The 13,411-nt window shown below is 41.8% G+C and overlaps 1 pseudogene; it reads left to right on the top strand.

Annotated features, from left to right (window-relative positions):
- Positions 1-13,411, top strand: part of LOC117995271 (titin-like) — a 113,709-nt pseudogene that overhangs the window by 44,001 nt on the left and 56,297 nt on the right.

Here is a 13,411-nt window from a genome sequence, read left to right as displayed (position 1 = left end):
TACTCGGCCGACAGGCGACAACACGCGACACGCGACACGCGACACCATTATATCGTAGCGGTTCCGAAGTGACGACCCCGCCCACACGCACGACCTCCCGCCGACCGCGATCACGTCACCGTACGACACGTGACGTCATCGCGGTCTGTACTCGAGATCTTAAGCATCCCGCAAGCGATACGATGCGATATATGCTTCATCTTTAATACTCTCTCATAGTCCGCAACTAATCTTTCCTGTTATTATATTTCAATATCTCGACTTCAGTAGAATCATTCTTTCTTCACTCTAGTGTCTTATTGATTGATTTCGTGTATCGATATCGTGGTTCGGGTTGAACGCGATCACCCATTCGAGTAATATCCGACTGCAGCTTTTGTAACATATCTGCCCCGCGATCTTTGCTGTAACAAGGCCATCTTTTATCGTCTGAAATAAAATGACTCCACTGTATATACTTTTACCCGCACTTTAACAAAAATTGGACGACTTCGTCTGCCATCCTGAATAACTGAATGGAAGCCTTCTACGAGTCGCAAAGCTCGGATCGTTTCATCTCTTGTACCTACTAACAGAAGAACAACGCGACAAACGCGACGCATCGCCAGGAGCCGCGCGAGGTCGGGCGGACGAGCACCGACCGGCGCGCGAGTCGATAGTTTAACTTGTGCGACTGCATCTAACCTTGCTGTACATTTGAGCTTTTTGTGTACATAGTCCTAGCTCGCGGCGGCGCGGGGCGGCGGAACTGCGGCAGCTGCGGCGGCTCCGGCACACGGAACATGTGATTAACACGAGACACGAATATTCTACGATGTTTTGTTTCGCTTTACCGCTACGATGTTCACTAAAAGTACCGGTCACCGAGTATCTCTATCGAGTAGAACATATTGCGTGATACACGAGACGCGTCCTCTGGCGAGTCGTCACATGTATTTTTCACCCAATACTCTCTCGTGATGTGAGCCTGCGCTGAGACATTACGATTCACTTCGCCTTATTAACCCTGAAAATTAAAAATTGACTGCGTGCTTTTTGTGTTCTCTTGAGCTCCGTGCTGTAGTCGGTGGGTCGCTCGGCGCGGCCCGCCCCGCTTTGTCCTTGAGCATGCCCCGTGAGGCGCGCGGCCCTGCGCGCTGGCGCGCCGAGTCGCGCGCCCTGTTTGCCTCCATGTCACCTAACCGCTGAGACTAACCGTCGGTGCGACGTCCGCGCGCAGACGCGCCGGGCGGGTCGTTGTCGCGTCGCGTCGCAGTACGCAGCTCGAGTATGTCGCTGTCGCCCGCGATCTCCCCGAAGTACGCACGCACTACTTGCCTTGCCAGTTTCTATGTTTTCGACACTGCCGACGTTGATTAATGATTACCTTGTTTATAATAATTTTCTGCAAGTACAAATCCTTGAATGAAATTTTGTTTTATAAGTTTCACCATATTGTATCTTTTAGTCTTGACAGTATTTTATCGATTAATATTTTAGTGCTGACCTATCCATATTTAATATTTAATAATAATATAATATTTACGACATATTATTTTGTATGTGGACTTAATGTGAAATAAAAATAAATAAATGCTATAAATGAATAATTTCGCATTATTCCTCACAAAAGAACACCGTGGGAGTGGTACGGTCCCCGCCCGCGCGCGCTCCAACCCGTGCCGCGCCGTTCCGCGCCGCCGCGCACGCGCGTGCGACGCGCGGCGGCGCAGCGCGGAGTCGCGGCCGCTTGTTTCACCGACTGGCACACCTCTATCTAAACCTCTTTCTATTCATGCCGTTGAGAATTTAGTTTTTAATAAACCATACTTTTTTTCTTTGCTACTGTTGTAACTAAACAGTCAATTAACTTTATTCTAATACAGAGTTTGTTAGCGACCTACTATAGACTAGTTTTGACTAATAGTTGAAATGGACCCGTCTGCGGGGAATCTTACCAGTGGCAGACTAACCCCGTAGGAGGCCTGGGGTGGCATTGCTAGGTGAGGCCCCCGTTCTCCGTTACATTTTTATTTAGTGGATTGGCTCGAAGAGGACTGTAAAGAAAAAACAATTTATTTTTTAGTTTAATCGCAAGTGAACCTTTTTCTTTAATTTTATAGAAATAAGTATCTAATTACTGAATAATATCGCGAGAGAAGAACACAATGTCTTCTGACCATGTAGTAAATTTTGATGTAACGAACCAGTCACGGGATTTACGTATAAAATGTAAAAAAATACTTTTCAAATCTACAGTAATAATACTATGGGAGGCTCTAAAAATTGGAATGAAAAAATTATGAATAACTCATAACTATTTAGATTTATAGCCTTCAACTGCGGGCTGGTTCTCGTGCCCTAATTTATTTGGAATTTAATTAAACGACTTCTAAGATTGAGAAGGCCCTAGATCCGCTCGAGCAGACCACCCCTTCCGCCCCGCCCTTAGTCCGCCACTGGATTTGATTCGCTTAGTTCCTAGAAAAGAAATGATGTAGCCATAGCACCAACGGACGGTTAAAGCACGTCGTTATGAAGTAGAAGATCTAGATTAACAGTTAAAATTGAAAATTAAAACACTTAGTACATGACAAGGCAAAGTGAAAATGAACGACTCAAATTATGGTGCATACACTTTGAGAACTCACGCGCCATTTTTGCTCTATGTGTGAACTGTTATGTACAATACAAAGTACGATTTGGGCCTTAAACCCATGTATGGATGTAAGAAGTAATAATTTTATTCTTATTATGTAAACCGTACTTTTGACATGACATATGACACGTACAGCAAAAGTGGCGAGTGATTTCTCAAAATTTATGCATTCTAAGTATTATTGGCACCTCTGAGTACGCAATATTTACCACAAGAAGACACGTGTCCTGTACCCCCTGACGTATACCCCCCACAGACGACCGGAACCAGAAGTAAGTATGATATTAAGGTATGTGCTAATCAAAACCGTAGGCATGCGTAAATAAAAAACAGCCAAGTGCGAGTCAGACACGCGAACTGAGGGTATTTTTTCGACATTTCGCACGCTAAATCAATAACTACGATGCATAAAAATAAATAAAAAACTGTTTTAGAATGTATAAGTAAAACCTTTTCATATATTATAATACCCCACTTGGTATAGTTATCTTACAGTGAAAATTGAAATTACTAATTATTCGTGAACACATTTTAATTTTTTTTGTGATGTAACCACAAATTCACGGTTTTCGGATTTATTCCTTTACTTGTGCTATAAGACCTACCTACCAACTAAATTTCATGATTCTAGGTCAACGGGATCCTATAGGTTTTCTTGACAAACACGGCGGACAGACGGTCGGACAGACAGAAAGACAGACAGACAACAAAGTGATCCTATAAGGGATCTCTTTCGTTTTGTGGTATGAAATCCTAAAAATGATTCCTCACGCGCCACTGTAACTTTTATGTCAAAAGTACGATTTTAGTCCTTATTTTAAAGGTGAACCTTACTTTTGGGATGACAGCTGTTGACCAACAGAGTTAAAATGGCGCAAGAGGAGTCATTTTAAGGGTTCCGTACCTCAAAAGTAAAATCGGAACCCTTATAAGATCACTTTGTTGTCTGTCGGTCTATCTCTCTGTCTATCAAGAAATCTACAGGGTAGGTACTTCCCGTTGACCTAGAATCATGAAATTTGGCACATAGGTAGGTCTCACACCAGACATTCGGGGAAAAATCTGAAAACCGTTAATTTGTGGTTTCATCACACAAAAAAAAAACTAAATTGTTGTCATGAACAAATATTGCTTTTTTCAACTTTCAAAGTAAGATTGGGATACGAAGTGGGGTATCATATGAAAGGGCTTCACTTGTGCATTCTAAAACAGATTTTTATTTATTTTTATGCATACCTAATTGTTTTTGATTTATCGTGCAAAAAGTCGAAAAAATATGACTGCAATACGGAACCCTCAGTGCGCAAGTCTGACTCGCACTTGGCCGGTTTTTATGGACTATATTTATGACCTATGATTTAGAAATCTTATGTCCCGTCCCACCCAGTAATCGTCGGGTGCTCTGCACTTGAAATTGTAGACGTGTATATATAGGCTAGGACACACAATCCAGTTGGATAGGTCCAATTTCGAGAAAGAGGTCAGCCGCCGAATCCAACTGAGTTGGGCAGCATTCAGGAAGTTTCGAGATGTCTTCTTATCCAAAACTCCTAACTGCTTGAAGATCAAAGTCTTCGAACAGTGCGTGTTGCCAGTGATGACATTTGGATCCGAAACATGGTCGCTATGGGCCTCATAAGAAAGCTCAGAGTCACTCAGCGGGCGATGGAGAGAGCTATGCTTGGAGTTTCTCTACGTGATCAAATCAGAAATGAGGAGATCCGTACGAGAACTAGAATAACTGACATAGCTCAACGGGTTACGAAGCTGAAGTGGCAATGGGCAGGGCACATAGTTCGTAAAAGCAATAGACGTTGAGGTCTCAAGGTGCTGGACTGGCGACCTCGCACCGGAAGACGCAGCGTTGGAAGATCCCCCCACTAGGTGGACGGACGACATCAGACGAGTCGCAGGGAGCCGCTGGATTCAGGCGGCGCAAGACCATGGCGCGTGGAAGTCCCTACAAGAGACCTATGTCCAGCAGTGGACGTCTATCGGTTGATGATGATTTAGAAATAAAAAGAAAGATAAAACCTGTAGCTGGATTCAAAGAATTATTATTTACCTTCAAAACACCCACCACCCAAAAACCAATTACATCACTCAAAAAAAATTGTGGTCATGAACTAATATAAAATAAGTATTTTAAATTTCCAAAATAAGATAACTATAATATATCAAGTGAGGCATCATATGAAAAGGATTTAGCTGTGCAATCTAAAACAGATTTTTTATTTTATGCATCACTAGCTGATGCGCGCGACTTCGTCTGCGTGGAGTTACGTTTTTCAAAATCCCGCGGGAACTCTTTGATTTTCGGGGATAAAAAGTAGCCTATGTGTTAATCCAGGGTATAATCTATCTTCATTTCAAATTTCAGCCAAATCCGTCTAGTAGTTTTTGCGTGACGGAGTAACAAACACACACATACAAACTTTCGCCTTTATAATATTAGTTGGGATAGTATTTGAAATTATCGTGCAGAATGTCGAAAAATTACGACTGCCCACGAGATACTCACTGAAAGACAGACGGTCGGACAGAATAGGGTCCCGTTGGCATCCTTCGGGTACAGAACCATAATAAATTATTTGACTTTATTTTGACTAGCTGTACTGTCTATGCTTTTTGCGCAAAATGATTCCACGGGCCCATGTATGTCTGTATATTATGTAGGTGGAGCAAAGCTTATTTCACACTACGGGATATAATATACATCATTATAGTCTGGTTACAATTATTTCGCATAGAGGTAAAAATTGATTGGTACGAATGTCGGGAACACTAATATAAATGAATTGCGATAATTAGATTCGAAATAAAACGCTATCGATCGATCGATTAGTACCCAAAATTCGTACCAATTTTTGACTCTATGTGGTTGGGATCCCTTTATGAGCTGAGAAAAGGATTGATAAACTAGAAACATCTGAACAGATTTTCATTAAACATAGCCCTAGTACACGACATTTAAGGTATGATTCCGAACCACGCTGCACGCAGCAGCGCTGCCGCAACAGTGCTGTCACCAGCTGTCACAGCCCTGTCGCGGCACTACCGGTCCCCATTCAATCTCTATAAGCTTATATGACATTACATTCCGAGCTAGGCAGCAATGTCGCGGCCGCAATGTAGCGGAACATTGCTGCCTAGCTCGGAATGTAACGTTTATAAGCTTATATAGAGGTTGTATGGGGACCAGTAGTGCCGCGACAGGACTGTGACAGCTGGTGACAGCACTGTTGCGGCAGCGCTGCTGCGTGCAGCGTGGTTCGGATTTCGGAATCATGCCTTTAGGGAACTTGTAACAAAACGTCGACGCTTCGTCGTCACTGGTAGGCGTCAAATGTTACAGTTCGTGGCCTAAAGTAATGTAGGTACTATTAGGTACTAAGTCTCCTCTGTCCATCCGTCCGTCCGTCTATCGGTCAGCGGGCTATACCGTGAACCATAATAGGTAGAGAGTAGGTAGTTCAGCGAATGTGTATTTCCATTGCCGCTATAACAAAACATAATAGGAATTTTCGAAAAAAAAATCGTCCCGTCGCGCAGTGCGCCACAAATGAGCCTGGACCTTTAAGGTGTCAACGCACTTGAGCTGCGCTGCGCAACGCGGCGCCGCACAAAGCAGCGCGGTAAATAAAGTTTATATGGGTTGGTATCAAACAAAGCGCACTTGAGCGACGCGGCATAGCAAATGCAGTTTTTATCAGTTTGTATGGACCAAGGCGCTGGCGCGTCGCGTCTCGCAGCGCAGCGCAAATGCGTTTGCACCTTTAAAGGGTGTGTGATTAAAACATATTATTTACAAAAATGGAGTAAAATACTTAAGTGTATGTTATTTTCAACCTTGATGATGGTGCAGCAAATGACGATGCTTGTTCCTTGTTTTAACTACGTAAATACTTAGATACACCTATAACTACTTCGTTCAATTGTAAAGAATTATTGAATAAATGGTTTCATTATTTTCACTTTGCCTATAATTTGCATTAAGTATTTCAATTTGCCTATGGAATTTGCCTAACATTGTGTCAACTATAGAGGCAACTTTGCTCTAGAAATAACTTGGGTGATATCCGCAAGTCCGTCTGCTTGGATTTAGGTATAAAAATCCTATTGGAACCTCCAGGATGAAAAGTAAGCTATATCTATCTCATGGGATATTATAAGCTTTCTCGGTACCAAATTTTGTCAAAATCGCTTAAATGGATGGGCCGTGAAAAGATAGCAGACAGGTAGACATTTTTGAATTTTAATATTAACTAGCTTATGCCCGCGACTTTGTCCGCGTGGACTACACAAATTTCAAACCCCTATTTTACCACCTTAGGGGTTGAATTTTCAAAAATCCTTTCTTAGCGGATGCCTACGTCATAATAGCTATCTGCATGCCAAATTTCAGCCCGATCAGTCCAGTAGTTTGAGCTGTGCGTTGATAGATCAGTCAGTCAGTCAGTCAGTCACCTTTTCCTTTTATATATTTAGATATGGATAACAGTCTAAGTTGGAATGGATGGAATATTAGTCTTTGTAGACATTCCAGTGTCACGTGTGTTTTTGGACAATTCTTGTCTGATGGAAAGCTTCGGCCATGGCTACTTATCACATTACTGGCCAACCGTGTACAAGATTTAGCGTGCCGGTACGATGCCGCGTAGAAACCGATTTAAAGATGTGGGTTAAATAAAATGCCCTTCCAAGTTAGCCCACTACCATTTTAGATTAACTGACTAGACGTCATCACTTATCACCAGGTGAAATCCACGCCAAGGTCTAACTTGTTAACGAATAGAAAAAAACCCATATTGTTCTTGACAGACGTCCACAGTAATTTTTCGTATCTAATTAACTCTATATTCCTCTTTCTTTCAGAATCTCGAAAACAAATAGCTCAAAAGGGTCTTAAACAAAAAACTACTGTATCAAGTCTTGAAACAGAAGGTTCTGATATATCAACAAGTAGGCTTACTCATCAAACAACGGAGGAGACTAATATCTTAAAATTACAAAACATAGAGAATGTGCAAACTCGGCAGGTACCCTGGAGGAAAGTTCGAGGCACTTCGTTGACAAAAACAGATGAACATACCTTAGAAACAAAACATTGGCGAAAACCTCGTAGTGAATTAGACAGCACTTTGACCACGGACAAAACTGAAGACATAAGTGTGGAAACAGTACAAGATGAACGTCAAATTAGACATTGGAGTAAACCTCGATCAGATAAAACTCAACAATTTTTAGATAAAAAATCTATGGTTGAAGATACTTCGGTTCTCGAGGTTTCTAAAGAGGAAGACAGAAAAGTGGAAAAATCTATAAAAAAAGAAATAGAAGTTGATGAATACCCAGACACGAAACTAAAAGAGCAAGTGCCATGGACTCAAGAAGCGATAAAATTACGTCCGACAAAAGTAGAAAAAACACCGATAGCAAAAGAAAAGTTTGAAGACGTATCCTTAAAGCCAGTGCGAAAAAGTTCATTGCAAAAAACAGAAACAGTACTTAATGAAGATTCCCTTTCTGCTATAGAAGACACAGTAATTTTAAAACTTACAGATCAAGAAATTAGTGAGGAACGAAAAATTAGCAAAAAGGATGAAACTAAACAGAAAGAAGATTTCGACACTTCAACAAGAAAACTTTTACACCAAACAACAGAAGAAAGTAATATTTTGAATTTAAACCAAACTCAGGAAGTGACAGATAAACAGACAGTTAGAGTTAAACAAGAAGCAGAATCGTCAGATAAAAGTACAAAAGAACAAGTTCCATGGACTCAAGAAGCAATAAAATTGCGTCCCACGAAAGTGGATAAAATACCGATAACAAAAGAAAAGTTTGAAGATGTGTCATTGAAACCAGTCAGAAAAAGTTCGTTACAAAAGACTGAAACAGTATTAATTGAAGATACAATTACATCAATAGAAGACACAGTTATTTTGAAGGTGGCCGATGACGAAACTACTTCACAACTTAAGCTCTTAAAAAAGGAAAAACCAATCGAAGAGCCGCAGCCAGAAGAAGTTTCATGGCGCGTTGGCAAGGGGCGACTAAAAGAAGAACCATCAGTCGAAAAAGTAGATCTAAAGCCGGTGCCAAAATCAAGAGCACCAGAAGAAGAAAAACTTGAAGATGTCAAACTTAAGCCAGTTAAAAAAGAAAAGCCAACTGAAGAACAGCTGCCGGAAGAGGTAACGTGGCGTGTTGGGAAGAGACGACCAAAAGAAGAACCATCAGTTGAAGAAGTAGATCTAAAATGTCTACCAAAAACGAAAGCACCAGAAGAAGAAAAACCCGATGAAGTCAAGCTTAAGCCAGTCAAAAAGGTGAAACCTGAACAACCAACAGCGGAAGACGAAAAACCAGAAGATATCAAGCTTAAGCCAGTTAAAAAGGAAAAACCAACCGATGAACAGCAACCAGAAGAGGTTTCATGGCGTGTTGGCAAGAGGCAACCAAAAGAAAAAACACCAGTCGAAGAGATGGATCTCAAGCCAGTGCCAAAACTAAAAGCGCCAGAAGAAGAAAAACCTGAAGATGTCAAGCTTAAGCCAGTTAAAAAGGAAAAGCCAACCGAGGAACAGCAGCCAGAGGAGGTTTCATGGCGTTTCGGCAAGAGACGACCAAAAGAAGAACCATCAGTTGAAGAAGTAAGTCTAAAACCCGTGCCAAAATCAAAAGCGCCGGAAGAAGAAAAACCTGAAGATGTCAAGCTTAAGCCAGTTAAAAAGGAAAAGCCAACCGAGGAACAGCAGCCAGAAGAGGTTTCATGGCGTGTTGGCAAGAGGCAACCAAAAGAAAAAACACCAGTCGAAGAAGTAAGTCTGAAACCCGTGCCAAAATCAAAAGCGCCAGAAGAAGAAAAACCTGAAGAGGTCAAGCTTAAGCCAGTTAAAAAAGAAAAGCCAACGGAGGAACAGCAGCCAGAAGAGGTTTCATGGCGTGTTGGCAAGATGCAACCAAAAGAAAAAACACCAGTCGAAGAGGTGGATTTCAAGCCTGTGCCAAAACTAAAAGCGCCAGAAGAAGAAAAACCTGAAGATGTCAAGCTTAAGCCAGTTAAAAAGGAAAAGCCAACCGAGGAACAGCAGCCAGAAGAGGTTTCATGGCGTTTCGGCAAGAGACGACCAAAAGAAGAACCATCAGTTGAAGAAGTAAGTCTAAAACCCGTGCCAAAATCAAAAGCGCCGGAAGAAAAAAAACCTGAAGATGTCAAGCTTAAGCCAGTTAAAAAAGAAAAGCCAACCGAGGAACAGCAGCCAGAAGAGGTTTCATGGCGTGTTGGCAAGAGGCAACCAAAAGAAAAAACACCAGTCGAAGAGGTGGATCTCAAGCCTGTGCCAAAACTAAAAGCGCCAGAAGAAGAAAAACCTGAAGATGTCAAGCTTAAGCCAGTTAAAAAGGAAAAGCCAACCGAGGAACAGCAGCCAGAAGAGGTTTCATGGCGTTTCGGCAAGAGACGACCAAAAGAAGAACCATCAGTTGAAGAAGTAAGTCTAAAACCCGTGCCAAAATCAAAAGCGCCGGAAGAAGAAAAACCTGAAGATGTCAAGCTTAAGCCAGTTAAAAAAGAAAAGCCAACCGAGGAACAGCAGCCAGAAGAGGTTTCATGGCGTGTTGGCAAGAGGCAACCAAAAGAAAAAACACCAGTCGAAGAGGTGGATCTCAAGCCTGTGCCAAAACCAAAAGCGCCAGAAGAAGAAAAATCTGAAGATGTCAAGCTTAAGCCAGTTAAAAAGGAAAAACCAACCGAGGAACAGCAGCCAGAAGAGGTTTCGTGGCGTTTCGGCAAGAGACGACCAAAAGAAGAACCATCAGTTGAAGAAGTAAGTCTAAAACCCGTGCCAAAATCAAAAGCGCCGGAAGAAGAAAAACCTGAAGATGTCAAGCTTAAGCCAGTTAAAAAGGAAAAGCCAACCGAGGAACAGCAGCCAGAAGAGGTTTCATGGCGTGTTGGCAAGAGGCAATCAAAAGAAAAACCACCAGTCGAAGAGGTGGATCTCAAGCCTGTGCCAAAACCAAAAGTGCCAGAAGAAGATAAACCTGAAGATGTCAAGCTTAAGCCAGTTAAAAAGGAAAAGCCAACCGAGGAACAGCAGCCAGAAGAGGTTTCGTGGCGTTTCGGCAAGAGACGACCAAAAGAAGAACCATCAGTTGAAGAAGTAAGTCTAAAACCCGTGCCAAAATCAAAAGCGCCGGAAGAAGAGAAACCTGAAGACATCAAGCTTAAGCCAGTTAAAAAGGAAAAGCCAACCGAGGAACAGCAGCCAAAAGAGGTTTCATGGCGTGTTGGCAAGAGGCAACCAAAAGAAGAACCATCAGTCGAAGATGTAGATCTAAAGCCTGTGCCAAAACCAGAACTACCGGAAGAGGAAAAGTCTCTAGAAGACAAGCTTAAGCCAGTCAAAAAAGTAAAACCAGAAGAGCCAACAATCGAAGAAGTAGTTCTCAAGCCAGTGCCAAAACAAAAAGCACCGGAGGAAGAAAAACGCGATGAAATAAAGCTTAAGCCGGTCAAAAAGGTGAAACCAGAAGAGCCAACAGTTGAAGAAGTAGTTCTTAAACCTGTGCTAAAACAAAAAGCACCGGAAGAAGAAAAACCTGATGAAGTCAAGCTTAAGCCGGTCGAAAAGATGAGACCAGAAAAACCAACAGTTGAAGAAGAAAAACCAGAAGAAGTTCAGCTTAAACCAATTAAGAAGGAAAAACTAAGTGAGGAACAGCCAACAGAAGAGGTTTCGTGGCGTGTTGGCAAGAGGCGACCAAAAGAAGAAACACCAGTCGAAGAAGTGGATCTCAAGTCTGTGCCAAAACCAAAAGCGCCAGAAGAAGAAAAACCAGAAGAAGTCAAGCTTAAGCCAGTAAAAATAGCGAAGCCAACCGAGGAACAAAAACCAGAAGAAGTTTCTTGGCGTGTTGGAAAGAGACGACCAGAAAAAGAACCGTCAGTCGAAATAGAAGATCTGAAGCCTATTCCGAAACCAGAAGTGCCAGAAGAAGAAAAGTCTCCAGAAGACAAGCTTAAGCCAGTCAAAAAAGTAAAACCAGAAGAGCCAACAATTGAAGAAGTAGTTCTCAAGTCAGTGCCAAAACAAAAAGCGCCGGAGGAAGAAAAAACGGATGAAATAAAGCTTAAGCTAGTCAAAAAAGTTAAACCAGAAGAGCCAACAGTCGAAGAAGTAGTTCTTAAGCCAGTGCCAAAACAAAAAGTGTCGGAGGAAGAAAAACCCGATGAAATTAAGCTTAAGCCGGTCAAAAAGGCGAAACCAGAAGAGCCAACAGTTGAAGAAGTGGTTCTCAAACCTGTGCCAAAACAAAAAGTGCCAAAAGATGAAAAACCTGACGAAATCAAACTTAAGCCGGTCGAAAAGATTAAACCAGAAAAACCAACAGTTGAAGAAACAAAGCCAGAAGAAGTTCAGCTTAAACCAATTAAAAAGGAAAAAATTACCGAGGACCAGCAGCCAGAAGAGGTTTCATGGCGTGTTGGTAAAAGGCGACCAAAAGAAGAAACACCAGTTGAAGAAGTGGATCTCAAATCTGTTCCAAAACCAAAAGCACCAGAAGAAGAAAAACCAGAAGAAGTCAAGCTTAAGCCAGTAAAAATTGAGAAGCTCACTGAGGAACAGAAACCAGAAGAAGTTTCTTGGCGTGTTGGAAAGAGACGACCAAAAGAAGAACCACCAGTCGAAAAAGTAGATCTGAAGCCTGTTCCGAAACCAGAAGTGCCAGAAGAAGAAAAGTCTCTAGAAGGCAAGCTTAAGCTAGTCAAAAAAGTTAAACCAGAAGAGCCAACAGTCGAAGAAGTAGTTCTTAAGCCAGTGCCAAAACAAAAAGTGTCGGAGGAAGAAAAACCCGATGAAATTAAGCTTAAGCCGGTCAAAAAGGCGAAACCAGAAGAGCCAACAGTCGAAGAAGTAGTTCTCAAACCTGTGCCTAAACAAAAAGCGCCAGAAGAAGAAAAACCTGATGAAGTCAAGCTTAAGCCGGTTAAAAAGTTGAAACCAGAAGAGCCAACAGGCGAAGAAGTAGTTCTCAAACCTGTGCCAAAACAAAAAGCACCGGAAGAAGAAAAACCTGATGAAGTCAAGCTTAAGCCGGTTAAAAAGATGAAACCAGAAGAGCCAACAGTCGAAGAAGTAGTCCTTGAACCTGTGGTAAAACAAAAAGCACCGGAAGAAGAAAAACCTGATGAAGTCAAGCTTAAGCCGGTTAAAAAGGTGAAACCAGAAGAGCCAATAGTCGAAGAAGTAGTTCTCAAGCCAGTGCCAAAACAAAAAGCGCCAGAAGAAGAAAAACCTGATGAATTCAAGCTTAAGCCGGTTAAAAAGGTGAAACCCGAAGAGCCAACAGTCGAAGAAGTAGTCCTTAAACCTGTGGTAAAACAAAAAGCACCGGAAGAAGAAAAACCTGATGAAGTCAAGCTTAAGCCGGTTAAAAAGGTGAAACCAGAAAAGCCCACAGTCGAAGAAGTAGTTCTCAAGCCAGTGCCAAAACAAAAAGCGCCAGAGGAAGAAAACCCCGAAGAAGTCAGGCTTAAGCCGATAAAAAGGGAAAAAGTTGAAGAACAAATTGAACTTGTGGAAGAAGAAGTTTATAAACCTGATATAAAAGAAGAGACCATTGATGTAGTATCTAAAATAATAGAGAAGCAAAAGAAGAAAATCAAGAAAATAAATGAAAAGGAAGAAAAGAAAGGTACGTTTTTATTATTTCATAGATTTTGTAAAATAATTTAATATGTACTTTATCTACTCCTCAAACAGA

Source organism: Maniola hyperantus, chromosome Z, assembly GCF_902806685.2.
Source record: "Maniola hyperantus chromosome Z, iAphHyp1.2, whole genome shotgun sequence".
In the NCBI taxonomy this organism is placed as follows: domain Eukaryota; kingdom Metazoa; phylum Arthropoda; class Insecta; order Lepidoptera; family Nymphalidae; genus Maniola; species Maniola hyperantus.
This window is presented reverse-complemented; position numbering and strand designations above follow the sequence as displayed.